An 18,402-nucleotide genomic window follows, 5' to 3' on the forward strand; every position below is an offset into this window, starting at 1 on the left:
AGAAATAGCTCTAACCATCGAAGCAGCTGACCCTAACTTCTTCCGTCTGCCAGAAACACGGTGTGGGTCCCACTCGCTTTTTCACAAACTAGTGAGTTTTGCATCATTGGACCTGTCTCGTGGCTAAAAAGTCTCTGCGTCTCTGCGTGCGACTATATGTGTTACACACGTGAAATACTTTTCTCCCTCTAGATGGTACTGCTAAAATTAATTTAGTGAATTAAAATCACTTGGTTTAAAGACAAGCCCTTGTAAGGATTGGACATCCTACACTCTGTGGAAGCCGCTAACCTAAGTATTTTTGAGTCATGTGATCTAAGATAGTCTTTAATGAATAAAAGCTATTTTTAGTGTGATAGTTTAATTACAACAGGCATGTCTTTAGGGTTGCCAACATTGAATATAAGATAAACAATTTTATTCTCCTGGGTCCACTAGTCAAATAAGTTCATGTTATCTTTGCTGCAAAATTTATCAGCAATAAAAATAACTCAATATGATAAAATTTTCATGAGTAATCTAAACATAAGTGTTCAGAGCAAGTAAAATAAATAAATATAAGTAGGACAAAAGGTTTTTTAGGCGAAGTCTTCAGTAATAATTACATTGTATGTGTACTTTAAAATGTTTTCCTAAATTGTTTTGGTAACTTGAAACCTTAGAATTTTGCTGTTAACAAGTCAAGTTTAATTCATTGAATGTCTAGATCAGCGATTTTCAATCAGTGTGCTGCAAGAATTTTTTTTTTAATCTTCACCCAAGGATATGTGGGGTTTTTTTATTTTTAAAATTGATTTCAGAGAGAGAGGGAGAGGGAGAGAGGGAGAAACATCGATCGGCTGCCTCCCATATGCACCCCAACTAGGGACTGAACCTGCAGCCTGGATATGCGTCCTGGCCTGGAACCGAACCCGAGCCCGTGCCATGTAGGAGACCACACTCCAACCACGGAGCCACGCCAGCCGGAGCGTCCGCAAGAATGTTTAAAACATGCGATATCTGACTGTTTACTCAGGGACGCTGATCTTTTTCCCCTTAGATTGTTAAATATAAAAATGACAGCAGCCAGCACAACAGCCGTCTGGTGTGAAGGAATCAAAGTCATACCTATTTTTCTTTTTTTGGTCAGATTGGCAAAAATCTATTTTTTGGCATGCTGCAGAATTTGAGTAATTAGTGTATGTGTGCCATGAGATGAAAAAGGTTGAAAATTGCTGGTCTAGATCATTTCCAAATAAGATTAATAAAAAACATTAATTAATGGACGTAAGTTTATCTACTTTTTGTGTCTTATTATAGAGGAACTAAAGATATTTGGGTCCATTAGTAAACATGTCTGGTGCCACATGAAAAAAATTTTGTGCTATGAGGAAATATAATATATATTTCTAGAAATTATGAAATCCGTTCATAAACTTGTCAATAAAGAATACTGGTACAGCAGACAGTTCACAATTCTTAGTTTTCACTAGAAATTAAGGATTTTATTTTATTTTTTATTGAAAAATATGTCTTTATTGATTTCAGAGAGAGGAAGGGAGAGGGAGAGAGATAGAAACATCAATGATGAGAGAGTCACTGATCGGCTGCCTCCTGCACGCCCCACACTGGGGATCAAGCCCGCAGCCTGGGCCTGTGCCCTGACCGGGAATCGAACCCCGATCACCTAGATCCTAGGTCGATGCTCAACCGCTGAGCCACACCCGGCCGGGCAAGAAATTAAGGATTTTAAAGGTTAAGAATCTAATTCATGTGGAAGGAATTAGTATAAAAGAAGGTTTGTGAAAGGTGAATCTTGAGAGAGAATTTTACTTTCTGTGGTCAAGCTGCCTAAAATTAAAATAAATCTAAGAGAGTTTTAAAATCCAAAGTACACCGGTAAAATTAGAATTTGATTCTCTGTTAAAAGGACAAAGTTTTCCTGGACTATTGTCCACCCCTACTGAGATACGGTGCGCGGTTTCTGCCTAGGAAGCAAAGATTCTATGTTCTAGCAAAACTTCTCTGTGTTTTATGTTGTCTTAATCAGGTCCTTGGTTACTTGAGGAAACTGAATCTTCTCAATATTAAGAGCTAAGGTTTTGGTGGAGGGAAGCTGGCGGCCCTGTGAGAGCAGCAGAGGCCCCGCTCCAGCCACGGACTCGATTTCCTCTTAGAATCCTACGCAGCCAGCTGGGAAAACCAGGGAAACACACCTGAGTGGGCCGAGTGCGAGTGGGGAGCACTGAAGACACATCACGGAGTCCGGTAAGAGGAGGGGGAGCCCCCCTGAAGCCTGTGCTGGGCTCCGAGCCCGAGGCCTGGAGGCTGCAAAGCCCCCTCCCCTCAGGAGTGCAGACGGCATCCAAAAGCGGGGACCCCACACCCGGAGCAGAGAGGGGAAGGAGCGCCCCGCGCACAGGGCAGAGGGACCCCGGGGAGCGGGGAGTCCCGGAGGGGCCGGCGCCTCCCTAGGAAACAAAGCCTCTGATGGCAGCCGGCGCCTTCCCGGGAAACAGAGCCTCCGACGGCGGCCGGCGCCTTCCCGGGAAACAGGGCCTCCGACGGCGGCCGGCGCCTTCCCGGGAAACAGAGCCTCCGACGGCGGACGGCGCCTTCCTAGGAAACAGAGCCTCTAGGGGCGGCTGCGACTGGCGTCTGGTGCTCGGGGTGCCGACCACAGGGAAGGCTGTCCCAAGGTCTGTGGCACCCGAGTGGTGAGGGACCAGAGGACTGCGCTGAGCAGCCGCACACGGGGACCCTCTGCGTCCCTGTGGGGCACTGTGCTGAGCCCCAGGAAGTGCTGAATCTGCGTGGCTCGGGGGAGGGGAGGAGCCCTCCCGCCTGGAGCTCCCGGTGGGAGTGGCTGGGACCCGTGACCAGCCCTGAGGGTGTCCTCCCATCCTGAGCTCCCAGTGGGAGAGGCTGGGACCCGTGACCGGCCCTGAGGGTGTCCTCCCACCCTGAGCTCCCGGTGGGAGTGGCTGGGACCCGTGACCAGCCCTGAGGGTGTCCTCCCATCCTGAGCTCCCAGTGGGAGAGGCTGGGACCCGTGACCAGCCCTGAGGGTGCCCTCCCGCCCTGAGCTCCCAGTGGGAGAGGCTGGGACCCATGACCAGCCCTGAGGGTGTCCTCCCGCCCTGAGCTTCCAGTGCAGAGAGGCTGGGACCCGTGACCAGCCCTGAGGGTGTCCTCCCGCCCTGAGCTCCCGGTGGGAGAGGCTGGGACCCGTGAGCAGCCCTGAGGGTGTCCTCCCGCCCTGAGCTCCCGGTGGGAGAGGCTGGGATCTGTGACCGGCCCTGAGGGGCCCATGGTGGCGCGTGGAGCCGCCCCAGCTTTCTGAGACCAGCGGGGCAGGGAGCTGCGTGGAGCTGACTTTGGGTCCCCTCCCGCTGGGGGCCTTGGAGCGAGGGCGGTGGGACCTTGCAGGGCGGACTCTCTGCCTGTGTGTTGCTTTGTGCGTTTGCGAGTTTGATCCCGGAACTGACTCCCACCTTCCCCGCGTGCACTGGGGGACAGACCAGCGGAGGCTGGGACTGGGGTCTGCACAGTAGAGGGTCTGAGGGGCGGGCCTGGTGCCACCAGCCAACCAGAGCTGAGCAGGGAGGGGCGGAGCCTGCCGGCCTCTCCTGCAGCCGGGAGCCCCGCCCCCAACAGGAAAGGGGCGGTCCTGCTCACTGAGGCCCCAGACGCCCCAGGCAACCACAAGGGGAGGGAGAGCAGCTCACAGGGGACTCTGCAAGAATAAGACTCTCAGGGACTGTTGTGTGGGGGCTGGAGGAAACGCTGAAACCCCTGCTGGGGGCTGGGCAGGCAAAGGGCTCACTGGAATGTTCTTAATCGAACCCACTGAGCCCAGGCTGCTGAAACGGCCCAGACAGAAGAGGCAACAGGCAGAAATCAATCTGAAGCTGCATCAGGCCAGAGCCTGGGGAACTAGAATCAGAGGACAGGGTAGGGGCTGAGGAGCTGGCGGTGGAGCAGAGACTAACTCCTGCAGAGTGAGCACCTGACAGCGACACCTCTAACGGGAGTGACACCCTGAGCTACACTAGCCACCCTGCACCCTGAAGACTCTACAGAAGACTCTGGAGCAAGACCAGGCAACCACAAGGCTGCAAAACAGCTGACAAGAGGAGGTGGCCCATGGAGAGACTCAGATCAACCATCCACCTAAGGACACCAGAGCCAAGCCTGGACGGCTCCTCACAGTGGGTGATACACAAGCACCTCCCAGGAGAACTGAAATCAGCACACAAAACAGTGACCCTCAGACAACATAAGCTGCCCAGAAAAAACCCACCTGATTGACTGTCTTTTTTTCTGCTGTTTTTTGTTTTGTTTGATTTTGGGTTTTTTGGTTTTGGGGTTTTTTTTGTATGTTTATTTTTTCTCTTTTTTCCTTAGGTAGAAGAGAAAGGGGAGAAAGTTCATTTTTTCTTCTTTTTTAAATTTTATAATAATTAAAAAAAATTTTTTTTTACATTTTTTTAACTAAATTTTTTTCCCTCTTTTTTATAAAAGAATTTTGTCTTGCTTAGCTTGTTTTTGGTTTTGTTTTGGTTATTTGCTTTGTTTTATTTTATCCTTGCTTCTACTATCAAGACTTTCCTGATATCCCCACTTAACGACTGGGACTTTATCATTATAACCAAGTTTACAGCTTTCCTCTATAGTTTCCCCCAAATCTCTTAATGGACTCCCTGCCTGCCTGGGCTTTATCTCTCTCGCTCCTCTCAATCCATTAGCATGACGTTTTTTTCTTTTTTCTTTTTCTACTTTTCTTTCATTCTTTCATTATGCTCCCTTCTGTCTTCCTGTTCGATTGTTAGCTTCTCTTATCCTCTTTATTGTATTTTTGTTTTCTCATTTTCAACTATTATCCTATTCCTATTCTCTCCCTTAATTTTTTGCTGGCCCTTCTTTCAGAATCTTTTCTCTGCTTCTGTTATCTCCCAGTAGCTTCTCTATTTTTTACATTTTAGTTCATTATTATTTTCTAAATTTTCACCAGTATTAACAACAATATACATCTCTCTCTCTCTCTAAGTGTTACTTTTCTTTTTCTCTTTCTTTTTTAAAGCATCTTTTGTGTATGTGTGTGTGTGTTCCCCCTTCACTCTCCAGTTCTATTTTCACATGGGTTGTTTTCATTGTGACTGTCAAGATACTTTGTAACATACCCCTTGTTTCCTGGAATTTTAGTTGTGTATTGTCATGCCTTGCCAGCACCCATACAACAGCTTATACGTTGAGGTTGGGGCTGAGACACAGTTAGCCAATCTGAGAGGAGGGTCCTCCCAAGGACTGATCTACAACAATCTAGACCCAACCACAACAGGAGAACATAAAGAAACCACAAAAGGGGCACCCACAAGAGGGACACGCCTAGAGCAAAGAGCTCAGAGGTGTAAGGAAAACACACCTCTGGGCTCCACTGGACCCACAAGACAAAATCCCACCCCACAAGACTGGGGGGTCAGCAAATATATCTAATATATAGATACAAACACTAAGACCTACCAAAATGGGGAGAAAAAGAAACCCCCAAATTAAAGAAAAGGAAACATCACCAGAAAAGGACTTTGATGAGATGGAGTTAAGCAAGCTATCAGAAACAGAGTTCAGAGTATTGATGATGAAGATGTTCAAGAAACTTAAGAAGACTCTAGATGATAAGATTGAGGACCTTAATGAAAACATGAAAAAAGAGATACATACCATAAATAAAACTCAGACAGAGATAAAGAATGCTGTATCTGCTATCAAGAATGCACTGGAAGAAATTAAAAGCAGGCTCGATGAAGCAGAGGATAGAATAAGTGACTTAGAAGACAAGGTAGAAAAAAATCACTCTATCAGAGCAGCAAAAAGAAAAAACACTTAAAAAGCATGAGGACAGTCTAAGGAGATTTGGGACAACATGAAGTGAAACAACATTCGCATTATAGGAGTGCCAGAGGGGGAGGAAAGAGAGCAAGGGATAGAGAACTTGGTGGAGGAAATAATTATAGAAAACTTCCCTAGGATGGCAAAGGAGAAAGCCACACAAGTTCAGGAAGCACAGAGGGTTCCACACAAGAGGGACCCAAAGAGACCCACTCCAAGACACATCATAATTAAAATGGCAAATGTCAAGGACAAAGAGAGAATATTAAGGGCTGCAAGAGAGAGACAAGCAGTGACCTACAAGGGAACCCCCATAAGGCTGACAGCTGATTTCTCAGCAGAGACCCTTCGGGCCAGAAGGGAGTGTCTTGAAGTTCTGCAAGTAATGAAAAGCAAGAATATGCAACCAAGATTGCTTTATCCAGCAAGGCTATCATTTAAATTTGAAGGTGAAATAAAAAGCTTCCCAGACAAAAAAAGGCTAAAGGACCTCAGTACCACTAAACCAGCATTGCAAGAAATGCTAAAAGGACTGCTTTAAGAAAAAGAAAGAATAGCGAGAGAAAGGTACATCAGCATAGAGAGGAAAAATAGCATTAAATAAGTTTATATCAATAGTAACCTTAAATGTAAATGGAATAAATGGGCCAATCAAAAGACAAAGGGTAGCTGAATGGATAAGAAAACAGGACCCAAATATATGCTGTCTACAAGAGACCCTTGAGAGCAAAAGACTCACACAGGCTAAAAGTGAAGGGATGGAGTAAATATTCCATGCAAATGGAAAGGAAAAGAAAGCTGGAGTAGCAATTTTTATTTCTGACAAAACAGACTTCAAAATAAAGACCATAACAAGAGACAAAGATGGTCACTACATAATACTAAAGGGATCAATCCAACAGGAGGAAATAACCCTTATAAACATTTATGGAACCAATACAGGAGCACCTAAATATATAAAAAATTTCTTGGGGGACTTCAAAGGGGAGATTGACAGCAACACAATCATAGTGGGGGACTTTAACTCCCCACTGTCAGCATTGGACAGATCATCAAGACAAAAAATCAACAGGGAAACACAGACCTTAAATGAATCACTAGACCTAATGGATTTAATTGACATTTACAGAACATTTCACCCCAAAGCAGCAGAATACACATTCTTCTCAAGTGCACATGGAACATTCTCAAAAATAGACCCCATGTTAGGGCACAGGGCAAGTCTCTACAAATATAAGAAGATTGAAATCATATCAAGCATCTTCTCAGATCACAATGCCATGAAACTAGAAATCAACCACTATAAAAAAACTCAAAAATATTCAAACACATGAAGGCTAAATAGCATGTTATTAAACAATGAATGGGTTACCAAGGAGATCAAGGAAGAAATCAAACACTTCATGGAAAGTAACGAAAATGAACAGACAACAACCCAAAACCTATGGGACACAGTGAAAGCAGTCCTGAGAGGAAAATTCATAGCATTACAGGCCCATCTCAAGAAACAAGAAAAAGATCTAAGAGCTAAAGTTTTGCTAACAATTATGTAACCTTTCGTATTTGCCTTTGAAATCTTTACTGTCACTTCAGTTAAATAGATAATTAAGTATTATTTACAATGACATGTGCTCCTATTTAGTTAAATTTCCAACCCTTTTGATATATTTTGACGAACTTCCCCAAATTCAAATTATAAAGAGCATTTTTCCTGACCTGGGAATAACTGAGGTGTTCCAGAGGGGACCCTAGGACACCTCAAAAGATTTGTTTTCTCTCCTTAAGAAGGAGGAATTTTGAACTAACTAGGCTTATTTGGTATGTTAAATTGCATGGGGAGCATTGTAAAGAAAGTGATGATAACTCCTGAGGTATGTCGTATGGGTAAACGGTGGTTATACATTAAACAAGTAGTTGGGTTATGGGAAACCCAAGACGGCTGTGTGGTTCTTCCAGGCTCCTGGGCAGGCGCCGCCTTGGGGCTCTGCCTTCCGTCCACCTCGGCGCACCGACGCTGGGCCTCCTCTGGCTCCACGCAGCGTGGGCTCTCGGACGCTCTCGTGCTGTGTCCCAGGGGACCGCAGGCTTCCCCGCCGCCAAGCTGACGCCCTCACACGACAGAGGATGGTTAGAAACTCCTCCCTCAGTCTCTAGGGATAGAAGCACCAGCCCACTGAGCCCATCCCATGAGCCTCGCAAACTTCTTGGAACTGCCACTGACCCCGTCACCCTCTGCTATGGGACGCGGTCAAGAGAACTAACGGAAACACTGGATTCGAGCAGAAAGATCTTAGTGACGGGGCCGAATGAGCTGATGAGGATGACTACAGCTGATGACGTTTTGTTTGAAACATTGCTGGTTCTTTCCTTTTTTGTTTTCCAGATATAAGGAAAAGTCTTTTCCTCTTAATCCAGCTATGACGTAGAGCACTTCGGAGATGTGTGCCTTTGTGAGCAGACTTGAAACATTCAGCCTTTTCTCCCTACCTGATCCCTGCAGAATTTGGAAACTCTCGGTGGGTACGTGCTCTTGTTTTCATGGCAACACTGCTACTGCCTAAGTTCAATAAGAATCTGTTCTCCTTGTAACAGGACAGAATCGGAAGCTGGTTCCATTACCAAGGCGCTGACTGGAGCGTCAGCCCGAGAGAGACGTGACCACACAGCTTAAGAAGTAAGACCGACGGAGGGAAGCCCGGGAAGGCCTCTGAGAAAGACAGGCCGCCACCTGCCTTACAGGGGCCCTGCAGCCCCAGGGTGAAGCCCCGCCTGGCCAGGACAGCACCCCAGGATGTTTGGGGACCTCGAGAAGAGATGAACTCTCCCAAACTGACAGGTATTGTGGGCAACGTCCGATGGCAAGTCCTGGCCTTGGCTTTTCTTACCTTGAGAGGCCTTTCAAAGGTCAGTCTAAAGATTCTTCATGAAAATTTCAGTAAAACAGATTTAAAAGAGCCCACGTGTTTAATGACTGTCCTCACTGGACTTAAACTGATAATCAGGCCAAACTTACTGAAACTAGATTTATTTTGCAAGTAAATTGGTCTTAACTCGGCTCTCTTGGTAAAAATGAGGGTGTTTTTAGAGAGGAAGATGCTATTTTGTTATTACACCTCTGTGGGTACAGACACTAGAGCTGTTCTTTGCCCTTCAGGGGTTGCTTCTCCCTGAAACTGGACCAGGTCTCGCATTCTCCCAGTTTCCCCCACTACCTGGCCGTGAGTCTCCAAACCAACTTTTTCTGTGCTTGTCCCGCAAGTTTGGCCGGGGTGGCTGCCCTCTGCCAGCACCCCACCAGCTGGAGTGGGAACCCCACAAACCACAGCAGCTCCTGTGAAATCCTCGGGTCGGGGGCAGAGCTCTCCAGAGGCATCAGACTGCGGGCCGGGGACATTTAGGAGGCTGCCGGCGCCTGAAGACGCTCCGGGGCGGACGCCACGTCAGAAGTCTTGACTGGCTGCCCTCTGAGCTCCGAGGCTGGGTCGTCGTCGGCTCCAGTTATCAGCCGTTGCTCTTTTGTTCCCACAGAGGTGCCTCTCGTTCAATACCTGGTTGCTTGTACCACAGGCCTGACGCTGGAGCCACCGGTGCCGGTGCCTCCTGAGAGACAACTGCTTAACGGAACCGACCTTCTGTCAAGGTACAAACAGTCTATCAACCCACCTTCCGGAAAGTAACACTTCCCAGGAGGATTCAAAGGTGGGGCTGGGGCCTTAGAACAAGTTGGCCCAGGACGTGCCGCTGTGGGAGGTGGGTTGCATCGGGCTGGAGGCAACTGAGACGCTGTGGACTCACAAGAAACTTTTACCTCCGTCCTAAAGAATACGAACTCGGGGCCTTGCCCACAATGAGAGTTATCACCCGAGATAAGGGTTTACGGCCTACCTATCCACAGGTGGGGCAAACACGGATCACTGGGCATCTGCTCCCCTTATCTCGGCAACAACCCTCCTCCCCTCCGAAGCCTCAGGCACTCGGCCTCATCCTCAGCTCAGATTGTCACATACACCTTTGTCCCTGCTGTCTCTGGCCCTCTCGTGCATGTGGGGTTCCCGTGCACATGCGTGTAATAAAGTTTGGTTGCTTTCTCCTGTGAACCTGACTCGTGTCAATCTCATTATCAGCCCAGCCCGAAAAACCAGGAGGGGAGAGCAGAGCCTCCCCACCCAGCACAATGGCCTGTGTGGCCTGTGACTTGTTTGGGGCAGTTTGCGTCCTTGGGTCAGGCCTGGATTAAGGCACAGACTACAGCCACGACGTCAGCAGGCTCCCCGCATGCAGTGACATCTCCTCGTGGCTGGTGGGTCCCTCGGCCTTCTCTGTTTTATTACAGCTCCCTACAGGCTGCGCCTGGGTGGGGCGGGGAGGGGCCTGGGACGGGACCAGATGTTCCTAGTTTTGGGGTGATCACCAGCTGGGCAAACCACCTGCTAGATGCCATAATCGAATCAAGATTCAGAAAACAGGTGGGACTTCAAGAGACAGTCTCTACTAGAAATATTGAAAGTTGTCCCTAAAATTAGAGCACATTTTTTTAGCATTTACAATACTAAACTCCAAGTTCACCTGGAAGATCTCGCTGCAGCCTGACGCTGCCGTGGGGGGGAGGAGCTTCATTGCTGCCCGTCTGACAGGTGATAAAGCAGGTTCAGGGGTAACTGACTTGCCCAGGGTCACACACTTCATGGAGTCTCACCACAGATCGATAGTCTACCGTAGTCGGAGATTAAGAAGGTGTGTGTGTGTGTGTGTGTGTGTGTGTGTGTGTGTCCTGTGCCGAGAGACAAGACTGGGTGTGTCCTCCAGACCAGACAACGGGGTCCTAATGGAAAGCTTACCTGGCGCTGTTCTCAGGCAGACGCTCTTCCAAACGCTTCACACAAATGCCCTGGGCTAGGGCACCGGGCTGTGCTGCTGTGACCAGAGGCCCGCGGGTGCTGCCCCTCTGCGTCCCAGCCCCCGGGCTCCGGTCAGGGGCTCGCCTGCCCCATCAGCACCCAGCCTGTCAGCAGACGTTCTATCTCCCACACCCGGCCTCCGAGGCCACTCTGCTGGCCACCACCTGGACCGGCAGGAAGGTGGGAAGGGTGGAGCTCAGGGCCCGGTGCTCCCTCCTGAGCAAGAGAGGCCCAGAGCGCAGAGCCCACACCCCTCCCGGGCGGAGCAGGACCTGGCCACAGGAGGCGCTGGCCAGCGTCTCCCAGGAGCACAGGCAGAGCTTGCTGGCCGCCCACCTCCGGGCATCCTTTCATTTGCTCTTTACAGCAGCCTATTATTCGACAGATGGGGAGAGCGAGGCACAGAGAGGTGTAGTAACTTGCCAAAAGCCACAGAGCTAGTCCAGCCAGGATTTAAGCAAACACTGAGGGCAGCTGGCCCATCCGGGACTCACGCGTGGCCGCGACAGTGGGCAGCGGCCAGGCCTCCTCTGGGAACCCAGGCGCGGGCGGCAGTCCTGGCCGAGCTGGCTTCCCCGGGTTCTGTTCCACATTTACAATCTTCCAGTGTGTGAAAGTCGCGCTCCAGACTTCAACCCTCTTCACGGATGACCGGCCGTTCAAGTGTTTAGCGAGTAACCGAAATGGAGTCTTTGCCTGTTAACAATCCACTCGGCACTGACCGGCGGGGCTGCCCGGGACATGGCTGAACCTCTGTCCCACAGGCCGAGGCTGCCTCCGCCAGGCTCTGAGGCAGACACCCGAGTCCCAGGCGCACCGGCTCGGCCGTCTCTAGCTCGTCTCCGAGCCCTGGTTGGTCTCAGGAACCCTTTACAAGGAAGGTGCTTTCCAAGTAGGACATTTCAATGAAGAAACAATGAGCAGTATTTATTAATTCATTTTAAAAGAACAATAACCCATTGGATGTTAAATAAATAACGTTTTAATGAAAAACAACCTATTTCCTTAAAAGATTAGTGAGAGGAGTGACGCCTGTCGGGCTCAGGAGGGGCCGCGGCCCTCACAGCTGCTTCCGCCTTTGCCGTGACCATGTCGGCGTCATGCAGTCTCTGGACTTTCCTGAAATAACGAGCGAAAGGGAAAACACCATCTTAGGGCATGAAGAACATTATACATATCGTCTCCCTGAGTCGCCTCGATGCGACAGCCCAGCACCATTAGGACCCCCCCCTTCAGGGGAGACACCTGGGCTCAGGGCACTGAGGTCATGCGCAGCTGGGGTGGAGACCCCGCATGAGGCCGGTGGCCCCTGTGCCCCCCCCCCCCCGTCCCGTGGCCACTGTGGAGAGAGGGCCGCCTGGGCTTGCGAGCACCGCTACTCTGGGAGCGGGGAACAAACGAAACCAAAGAAGAGGGAAAACGCAGCCATCAGACAGAGGAGGAAGGCTCGCGCCTTGGCCGTGCGGCCCGGTGCTCAGGGCGTCCGTGTGCGGGCTCGATCCCCGGGCAAGGGCACGTATCTGGGTTGCGGGCTCACTCCTGGTCTCCGTTCAGGGCCCATGGGGAAGGCGGCCAGTCAACGTGTCTCGCTCGCCTGGATGATCCCCCCTCCGCTCTCTCTGAAAGCAACGGGGAAAATATCCTCAGGTGCCCGGCCGGGCCGCCCGCAGTGAGCGTGGACCTAGGATCCAGGGGATGGCTGTTGGATCCTGGTCGGGGCGGCAGGAGGCAGCCGGTCAGTGACTCTCATCATCCATGTTTCTCTCTCCCTCTCCCCTCCTCTCTCTGAAATCAGTGAAGACATATTTAAAATATATATATACCCTCAGGCGGGGATTAGCAACAAGAAGGAGGCTTGAGTCTCAGTGGCAGTGGCGTGCGTGGCAGCCGCCTCGGGTGACGACGGACTCCATCCAGGGAGGAGGGGTCAACCGTGACTTGCTCCCTCCCGCGGGTGGCGCTTGCCCCCAGTCCCCAAACCCCCCAATCCCCGCCCAGGCGGCACTGGGCCGCTGGCCCCTCGCAGCGCTCGCAGCAGAGCCACCCCCTGCTGCCAGGGCCTCAGGCCACTAAGTCACAAGGCGCCCCGCTCCCTCCGTGGGCTCCCGCCCCCTGCCCATGGGCTGGGAAGCCGCCTGCTTCAGGGCTGGGCTGCTCTGGGCCCCGCAGTGAATGGGGGCAGCGCTGCGCCACGGCGGGCGGGCGGGCGGGGAGGGTGTGCGGCTGGAGGCCTGGGGCGAATCCTGCAGGAACCCAGCTTCTGTGGGGCCCAGCCCTCATTAATCTGCTGGGGTGGCTGGGACTGGGGGAGGCCTGGGGTCGGGGCTCAGCTTCCGGGCCTTGTCAGGCGAGTCCCTGCCCCCAAATCTCGCATTCACCAACCTGGAAGCTCTCAGAACCCTGTATTTTGGGGGGCTTTTTGGAGGTTTCATCAGTCATGATAGATTAACAGGCCATGGGCAACTGATTGGCCCTCCAGCCCCCTGCCCTCCTGTAGGTTGGGGGTGGAACTGCACCCCCCCCCCAGTGAGGTGGTTGGTTCTCCAGGCAACCAGCCCCATCCCTGGGTGAAGTCCTGCTGGGGCAGACATACTAATATGCCCTGTTGACCGTGATTGTTAGCTATAGTTACAAGAATATTAATCATGTTCTGTTAACTGATTGTTCTGTTCTAATTAGAAAAAGCACTTTCTAACCTGCCTGGAAGTTGTACGTCCAGGGACAGGGGAGTTGACCTTGGCATGCGGTCCATTCACCTTAACTGCTTATGAGCAGGGAGATTAGCAACCCTGCTGCAGGAACAAAGGAGTCCCAGCGGCGCCCACGCTTTTGCAACCCCAGCCCGCATGTGCATTTCCTGTACCCTGGAAGCCGCCACACCCATTCGTATTTCTTTTGCCCACTTCCCCATGTAGCCTTTGCCCCTCTACCCAATATAAGGAACTGGTTTACGGGGGGCGGGTTAGGGCAGATTTTATGCTCTCCCATCCTGCTGGCATTATTGGAATAAATGCTCATATATGATTCAACCCTATCTCTGCTGAACTGACTGCAGTAGTGACAGGCAGCCTGTCCCATGGTGTCCGGTTTCATTCCCAGCACCACTTTGCTGGTTCCCCTCTGACGTCAGCCAGCACCTCTCTGTGTCCCTGCTGAGTCCTGAGACAGCCGTTGTCCTGACCTAGTCAAGCGTGCAGGCATCGTCCTGTACCTGGGACTAGTCTACTCCTGGTACCCTGTCCACCTGCCCCGTTCCATAGAATCATTTGACACCGTGAGTGGCATGGAGGGAGCCCCTGCACATGCAGGGCTCCCATGTGCCTGTAGGCTTCCCTTAAGAAACCCTTTTAATTGCCAGACTGGAGTCGCAGTTTCCTGGGCGTCTCCCGGCCCTGCGCTGGAGGTGGAGCTCCCCTGGTTCGGCGTGCAGGACGGGCGGTGTGAGCAAGGCTGAGGGACACCTGTGCACCATCATTGCAGGAACAGGTTTCATTTCTCTTGAAAACGCCTGAGAGTGGAATTGCTGGGCCACTGGGTAGGTGTGTGCGAACTTTATGAGAAACTTCCAAAAAGTCCCAAAGACTGACCATCATTTTCCCTCTTCTTTACAGCACCAGGAGAGGGGACAAGCGCAGGGCAATCAAAGGAGCCTGCTGAGGTAACCCTGTGTCCCTCAGTTGGAGCTGAGTAACAGCTGTCCCCTTAGCTGGGACACGTGCTCCCCAGGAGGCCACAGCCCTGCCTGGCCCGCCTCGCTCACCTGCATGCCCCTGTGGGCACTGTAACCCTGGAGCACGCCCACTGCCCCTTAGGCCCCAGGACTCAGGAGCAGAGCCAGTGAGTGAAGCATCCCTCTGCCTCCCTGAGATTGTGCTTCTGGGGGCAGATCACAGCGTCAGGCCATCCGTTTCCCGGCCATTGTCTGTCTGTCCTCCTTCTGTCCATCTGTGTGACCCATGCTCCTCCCCCCGCTCGGGCCGTCCCCTCCCCTGCAGGGCCCCCTCAGGCTGCTGTCAATTTAATTTCTGGGTCTTCATGCAACCAGGCTTCCTTGTCCCGTGGACACCTCTCAGTTCAAACCCTGGCTCTGCCGCTTACGGGCTTGGTGACCAAAGGCAAGTTTTCTCATCAGTAAAAGGGAGATAATAGCAGGGCCTGCCTGCGAGGGTGATGGGAAGACCGGGCAAGCAGAGACGTGAAGCGTCAGAACAGAGCTGGGCGTGCTCGTCTCCACCTTCCCGACCCCCTCGGTCCCAGGGGCTGCAGCCCAGGCACCGGCAGGGCGGGTCCGTGGCCACCACTTGCTCCAGCCCGTGGCTGCCCTGTGGCCGAGTGGGCCTGGTATGGCCACATCTTCAGATTATTCTATTAAAAGTGGGAAATCTAGAGCCTTGTTCAAAGTCTCTTATCTTACAAATGCTATTTTTTAGTCTTGAATGCTGAGTGCCCAGCCAAAGCCTTCCTCTGTCCGGGTGCCTGGGCCACACTTGGGCCCCGGCCGTGCTTGGTCATCCTGACAGCTGCTTGGGGCTCTGGACGCCTGTCTTTGCACTGCCTTGGCCTGGAGAGCACAAGAGGGGCTGAACAAAGAGAGGCCACTGTCACTGTCACTGTGGCGAGGCTTCTGGGCTGCACTAAGTGCTCCCCTGGGACTTCCCTCTGTCCCCAGCCACCCCTGCCAGCATCTGTCCTCCCCCTTCCTCCAGCTGTCCCAAGCCCGCCTGTCCCCAGAATGGAGGCGGGCCAGTGGGAGAGGGGAAAGTGCAGCTGCGAGATGCTCTTCCACACGTCCTGCCCTCCAGCAGGTGAGGCCTGGGGGGCGGAGGGCGGAGCTCAGGGCCTGCACCTTCCACAGGGGATGGCTTCGAGCTCAGGTCTAAGGGTCTGGGCTGGGCCCAGTCTCTCCCTCTCCCTGAAACGATCATTCTCACTTTTTCTAATCTCGGCTGCAGTATGGAATTTGGAGTTTGACCTGCAAGAAGGTTCCCTCAGCCAGCAGCAGGCAGTGCCGGAGGGCGACCGCCACTGTCCTCCCAGCTCTGCTGCAAGGGAGAGGAGCCAGGCTGTCCCCCTCCTCACTGTCACCTCTGCCTCCTCTGCCTCAGAAGCTACCGCCAAGCCTCAGGGCAGGTGGGCCTGCATCCAGAGGAAGGTAAGACCTCCAATGCTCATTTTGCAAACTGGGGGAGCTTGCCTGGGGACAAAACACAGTGGTGGCAGGAAACCTGCCGCTGAGAGCCACAGGGTGGGGCGTGCACAGCTCGTCTCCTCGGGGAAGACTCGTCACCCACAGGCAGATGGAGTGTGTTTTGAGGGGTGGGCACAGCCAGCAGGAGCAGGCGTGGGTCCCACGCTTTCCATGCACTGAGTCACTGGCCACTTGCTGAGCCTCAGGTTCCTTATCTGTTGAATGGAAAGGTGAACCTCCTCCCAGCCCAGCCACAGGTGTGGAGGACCCACAGCGAAAGGCCGGTAAGAGACCTGCCTAACTCTGAAACGCTGTGGCTCTGCGCCGCCTGTGGCTCGTGACTACAAACGGGCAAAAGAGTTTTCCCTGGTACCTGCTGGGCACGTGCACAGGGTGGCATGTTCTGGCACAGTCACCTTGTGAGGGCACAGCCCCCCTAATCACAGAGGGAGGCGGAGAGCCTTGAAGAAACTGGCCCAAGGTCACACAGAGTGGCAAGGCTTGGACTCAGCTCCCATGACTGAGCTAACCCACGCCACCTGATTTCCAGCGGCTTTGTGCTGGGTGGTTCTGGGGCAGTGGGTGGGAGAGGTACCCCCCAAAGGGCGTCCTGGGGATGTGTCCTGAGGGGTCATGATGTGCCAGGGGTTATGGCAGCGGCTCTGAAAACTCCACAGCTGCTGTTTCATGAATGTTTACCGAGTGCTGCTGCTACAGAGCAAAATTCAGCCCAGTCCATGCAGGTCTAATCGGCTTCATTGAGGGATTTGTAAACTGAACGGCATCCCATCCCACAGCTCCAAGGGTGCTTTGAGGGGTGTCCAAAACGGGAGGTTTATATAGGCAGGAAGAGGGTGGGACTCAGAAGTTAACAAGTGGATTAACAAGCAGCCTAACCAGGCCAGTGACCTCGGGAGTGCTGACCGCAGAATTCCAGACGATTGGTCTAAATTCCACTCCTGGGAGAGGCTGAGCCTGTGGCAGGCTGGGCTGTTCTGGTTTGGTGACGTGGCCAAGCAAAAGTGACTCCATCTGGGCCTGTTGTGTCTCTTTCTGACCCTGCTTTGGAGACACAGTGTGAGTCTTTGCTCACAATGAAGAGGGGACAGGCAGTAATGAGAGTCGTGCAAGTCAAACGTCATGCTTGATTCAACAGCGATGAGAAGTTGTGTGTGCTCTGGGGACCAATAGCTTAAGGACCAAATTTAGATTGAGGTCAAGAGAAGGCTCTTTGGGGATGTGACAGTAGGGTGACCTCTGAAGGATGCGGAGGAGTTCATGAAGCCAAGAGCGTAGGGAACAGCATGTCAGGCAGAGGGAACAGAATAGCAAAGACCCTGAGGTATGAACTACTGCTCAAGTGCTGAAAAGGAGGATCATGTGAGATGGGCAGGGCCACACAGAGTGGGCGTGGAGATGCTTCGGGCAGGAAGGCCATCTGATCTGAGGTATGTTCAAGCATCTCTGGCTTCCACGAGAGGGTGGATTAGCAAGAGCAGTGTCAGGGAGGCGAGACGGGAGGTTCCTGCTCGAAGTGCCTCGCGAAGGTGAGGGAAGTCGAGGTGAGGGGGAGTGGATGGATTCGGGCTCCACTCTGGAAGTAGAATAGGGTGAGACTGGGGGGTGAAGAGATTCTGGGGTTGAGACAGGGACATTCTAAATTCTTTGCTGGTATGTTTGTAAACTATGGCATCCTTGGTGCCTCGGCACAGCGGCTGGCACAGAGTAGGTACTCACAGTCCACCTGCTGAGAGAGTGACTGAGGAATGAAGGAATGAACGCATGACTTGGGGACGACTCCTGGGCTGCTGGCCTCAGAAGCAGGGTGGGTGAAGGTGCCCTTTAGTGAGATGGGAGCACTAGCAGCCGCTGACAGTCATGGTCTCCAGCGTGGACGAGTGAAGTTTGCAGTGCCGACTGGGCTGCCACTAAGATGCCACGTGGCATTTGGACAGACAGGTGTGGGACTCACGGGGTGCTCTCGTGACTGTGGTTCTCGGGGAACCATGGGGCGAGGCCATCCCTGGAGGCATGAGGAGGGTGGAGGGGGAAGCTCCCGGGTCCCCTGCCTTCACGCGTGGCAAGCTTGTTGGCTGGCTGGGGACAGCCGCCCCGCCTGCTGCGCCTACAGTACTTTTCCTAGCTACCAGAGATGCGGCCTCAGCAGGCTAGGGGCGGTGCAGACTCTGCTCCAGCGGAAAGTCCCCTGGAGTCTGTTCTCTTAGCCTTTTCCTGAACCCCGAGCATCAGCTGGCCACGCTGGCCAGAGTGGTCCTTCAGGTCCTCCCTCTGCAGTTCCAGGCCCTGCCGGCCGCGCCACCTAGCACAGTGGACCCCTCCCTCTGGCTGGGCTGCCTGCGCCACCCGCCTTGCTGGGCATCCCAGGCCCTAGCCACCCAAAAGCCGGGCTGAGGGCTGGGCAGTCACCTCCGCTGAGGGCGCCCCGGG

Source organism: Miniopterus natalensis, chromosome 3 (genome assembly GCF_054644295.1).
Source record: "Miniopterus natalensis isolate mMinNat1 chromosome 3, mMinNat1.hap1, whole genome shotgun sequence".
NCBI lineage: Eukaryota > Metazoa > Chordata > Mammalia > Chiroptera > Miniopteridae > Miniopterus > Miniopterus natalensis.